Source organism: Sinocyclocheilus anshuiensis, unplaced genomic scaffold (genome assembly GCF_001515605.1).
Source record: "Sinocyclocheilus anshuiensis isolate Anshui unplaced genomic scaffold, SAMN03320099.WGS_v1.1 scaffold2083, whole genome shotgun sequence".
NCBI classification, from domain to species: Eukaryota; Metazoa; Chordata; class Actinopteri; order Cypriniformes; family Cyprinidae; genus Sinocyclocheilus; species Sinocyclocheilus anshuiensis.
Window position 1 is genome coordinate 2,105 of NW_015536601.1, and position 5,012 is coordinate 7,116.

Below are 5,012 nucleotides of genomic sequence, written 5' to 3' on the forward strand. Positions count from 1 at the left end.
GACCCCTTTAACACTGGACTTCAAGCAACTTGGGTTATGAGCTTCTCCACCCTTCCTCCAGACTCTGGGACCTTGGTTTCCAAATGAAATACAAAATTTGCTCTCATCTGAAAAGAGTCTGGACTTTGGACCACTGGGCAACAGTCTAGTTCTTCTTCTCCTTAGCCCAGGTGTGACGCCTCTGACGTTGTCTGTGGTTTAGGAGTGGCTTAACAAGAGGAATACGACAACTGTAGCCAAATTCCTTGACACGTTTGTGTGTGGTGGCTCTTGATGCCTTGACCCCATCCTCAGTCCATTCCTTGTGAAGTTCACTCAAATTCTTTAATCGATTTTGCTTGACAATCCTCATAAGGCTGGGGTTCTCTCGGTTGGTTGTGCATCTTTTTCTTCCACACTTTTTCCTTCCGCTCAACTTTCTGTTAACATGCTTGGATACAGCACTCTGTGAACAGCCAGCTTCTTTGGCAACGAATGTTTGTGGCTTACCCTCCTTGTGAAGGGTGTCAATGATTGTCTTCTGGACAACTGTCAGATCAGCAGTCTTCCCCATGATTGTGTAGCCTAGTGAACCAAACTGAGAGACCATTTTGAAGGCTCAGGAAACCTTTGCAGGTGTTTTGAGTTGATTAGCTGATTGGCATGTCACCATATTCTAATTTGTTGAGATAGTGAATTGGTGGGTTTTTGTTAAATGTGAGCCAAAATCATCACAATTAAAAGAACCAAAGACTTAAACTACTTCAGTCTGTGTGCATTGAATTTATTTAATACACGAGTTTCACAATTTGAGTTGAATTACTGAAATAAATGAACTTTTCCATGACATTCTAATTTATTGAGATGCACCTATATGTAATAAAAAAAATGCAATTTATTGCATTTATATGTATCATCACATCATCTACAAATCCATTTAACTGAAATAAGCATCACTGGACTTTTACCTTTTGTCCCGAGCTGCAGTTCTCCATGATCTTGTCAATTAAAAGCAAAAAGCCAATAAATAAAATATCTCAGAATTAGAATTTGAACTTGAGTAGTCTGCAAATAAGCACCAATATGCAACACACTGAAGCACTTTGAATCACTTTTATTCACTGAAAATACTTCTTTGAGTGAGCTGCACCTACATTTATTTCACTCAGTATCTCCCTTTTTGTGTTACAGGGACAAAATGGTGTTAACAATAAGATCCTTTACTTTCCCAGCAGAGAAGAATATTATTCAGATGGAATAATATTCATGGGACAAAAGGAGATTAAAAAGTGTTAGATGTGAATTCAGACTTTACAATTAACTGCAGATATGTGAAAAATGTGCATTCTGACAGTCAAGATCAGGACAGTCATTGGAACGAAAATATATTCAATACATTTTGTTTTTGGAAAATGACAGATCTTTGTTGCGTGGTAAATCATAAATTCCAAACAAAAAGTCTGCTGATACTAAACGGTCATATCACAAAGAGTCTTCTACATCTTTAGAGACAGCTAAACACACACAAACAGAGGCGCTATATGTACCAGGGCTCCATGTACCCCCAAGGTCTTCTTTGCAGTATGGTATGAACAAAAGGCATCAGTCCCACAGGGAAAGACAAAGCAGTCACTCACAAGTGATCTGAATACGCTATTTTGGTAATGATATCGTAAACCGTAACAGAAACAGTTTTGTTGCGTATATTGTATATACAGAACAATGCAGTAAATTGATTTGTTGTAGCACGTTCCCATGGAGACCAAAACTGAGTCTGACCTGTTGATTGGTTGTATCTTTTTTTTTTTTTTATGAACATCATTGACTGTATGACCTTTGGTGAGACATTTCTGAACATTTAACCTTTAAGTCTCCAAGAAATGACTATTGAAACCCCCCGCTCAACTTGCACACAAGGCCAGCATTTCTTAACTCTCTCACTGCCTAATTCGTTCCTTAGCCTCGACTCATGCATACCGCTCAAAGCGTTTAGGGATAATCTGATGTTCAAATACCAGTGTAGTGGGGGAGGGGCTTCACAGACAGTGTTTCTTTGGAGATCGGGAGCACAGTATGGGTGTTAAAGGGGTCAATGCAAAAGATTACACATTGATGTAATGTAAGTCTTCTGAATGCGCAGTGTACGTTTTCAGTAAACGTTGATAGATTTGTTTAGGCTACGTAGTGTTTCCTGAACTGAATTCAGTTACTGAATCTCCAGCGCCACGCCAAAACAAATTATATTTCACCTGATAGGAGCTTGCAGTCTGAATTCGATATGATGACATACAAAGACTGAGTACCACAAAATAATATTAGGATGATTGGTTTCATTCATGAAACACAAGCAGAATGATTTTTATGTAAAAATACATTTTTTATGTAATTTTCGGATTAAAGTCTTTGCATTTTCATGTGCATGGTACGTAAAACAGCCAAACATTTAGTTTTTTTAGTTTATATATATATATATATATATGCACACACACACACACACACATTATTTCAGCATTTCTTCTTAAAAATGGAACGGAAATTTAATTTAAAAATGGAATTTTCTAGCAATTTCTGAGTGAAAATACACCAATTTGTTTCTATGTATACCATAATATTAATACATACGTTTGTTTGCCCATATAGCTAATCTGCTTTCGAGGTTAAACTTTAAAGTCTTTTTTGTATTTTTGCAATATACTGAAGCCAAACCTGAGAAGGGAATCAGTTTGAATCAATTTAAGTCAATGAATTGCTCACAGAATCCATCAACATCTTACACTTACCTACAGTTATCATTTGTAATAAATTGTAATAAATTGCACTTTATTTAAAATAAAAAAATGTAATGTGTGCTACAAAACTATTGTTTTAAGTATGTAGCTAATCCTTTCAAGTTAATTTAATAGGGACTATTTCTGTAGTATATATTTTTCACCACAAAAATAGCTTGGTAGCACCTCAATTATCATGGCAATTGAATAAGGTGTTTTCTTATTAAATCATTTAACAAAGATTGACACATTTCCCCTGATCTGCATTCATTTCAAAATAGCTTTTCAGACAAAATCTCAGTTTCCTAACTTGAAAAAATAAATTTTCAACAATTAATGTACCTGCAGAACTAATATATTCCAAGAAAATGTGTGGGTTACAGTAATTAGCTGAACAGCAGGAGACTTATTAACTTAAATTAAATAAAAGATATAGACCTTGGTCTCTTCACGGCTAATTGCTACAATAAAATCTTCTTGTATTTTCTTGATGAAATAACTGTACTTGCATTTGTATGTAGGCTATTACAAAAGTTACACAGAACAAACAATTAATAACAAAACAAATTAAAAACTAATGAATAATGCTGGGTTTTTGAAAGCAATTGGGAAAAGTAACAGCTCTGGATATGAATGTTGTATTTTATTGTGGTGTCTTTAGATATTAGTTTGTAAAACTTAATATATGATACCATCAAAACCTCAGAATAAAGTACTTTTTAAAAGAACTGCTTAAAAAGTATTTTTTTGAGAACTGCTCAAAGCAAATGTACATACTGATGAATATAATAATGACAGATCCTGTGAGTAAAAGCTACACCCGAAAGTGTTTTCTTAAAAATAATTGGGTCATTTGCAAATTCCTGCTCTTCACATACGAACATCAAAGCTACTGATTGACACAAAATCCACACAAATTCAGCTAAGTCCCAATTATCTGGCAACTGTCACTTGGTATTGGTTTGATGTTGAGCACGGCACAGATTGTTCTGTCTGTGTTAAAAAAAAATCTGAAAATTAATATAGGTAACTAGAGCTTTTAATTAAAATCGATGTTCTATAAATGAAAAACATGAATTATGTTTTTGTCAACTTGCACACCAATAAAATGTCATTGTTTTAATTATGCACAGTAATCCACTCAAATTTTTTTTTTTTCAGAACAAAATTGTTTCTAATCTTCCTTTGTCCTTATGCAAAAAAACCCCAAAAACAAATAGTGAACAAGAACATTTTCTACAACTGAGGGCTATGCCCTTTTCCCCACTCCCCTACAAAATCTCCTGGCTAAGAATGTCTTCCTAGATTAGGGAATAGGTAGCTCTGTAAGAGCCGACAGATGGGGAGCCTAATTTAGTAAACCATTAGCTGGCAAAAAAGCAATAGCTCCCTTCCTCCGCTACACTCAAATCCTCACACACCGAGGCCTGAAGATTGTCATGCTGTTTGTAAACTACACAGAATATTTGGGCACTTTTATGCATTTTCTGATCTGAATATCTGCAGAATTCTGCTGAATTTAAATAGACAACAGCTCTTCAACTGGCAGTTGAAAATATAATAAATTTTTTCAGATACAGTAACATGTATGAGGAATGTGCGTAATTCTGAAGACATGCATCAAAAAGACCAACACCATTCATTTTCAATAAGAGTCAGTGATTTGAGTGTACACACTAAAAAACACTGGGTTAAAAACAACCCAATTTGGGTTGTTTTTAACCCATGGGCTGGGTAAATATAGGACAGAACACATGTAGGGTTAATTTTACCCAGCAAATTGGGTTGTTTATTTAACCCAGCATAATGGGTTGATTAATTTTTACTATAATACTAGCTTATTTTTTACTTCAGATATTAAATAATGTTTACAGATTAACTTAAATCCTCTAAACATTTGTAAAATACTCCACACAACAACTGGTTTGCATGATTACTTCCTTTATTCTCCTTTATTTATATAATTTACAGCATTGTTTATATCGTTTTTAATACATAGGCTATACATATTGCCTATATTTAAACTCGTTTAACAAACATTATAAATAAAAATTAAACAGAAGTAATTCACGTGTATTCCAGCAGTCTCTGTTATTCTGTTTCCACCGTAACGGCGCTGCTTCTCGTGCCCGAGCTGGAGTCGTGTTCGGCGGGTTCCACCTGCGTTTCACTCATAGCCGAAATGTGCTGTGACTGACTCCATAACCTGCCCATAAACAAACAGTAAACAGCCCTGAGGATATATTTTAACATCCATATTCTGTA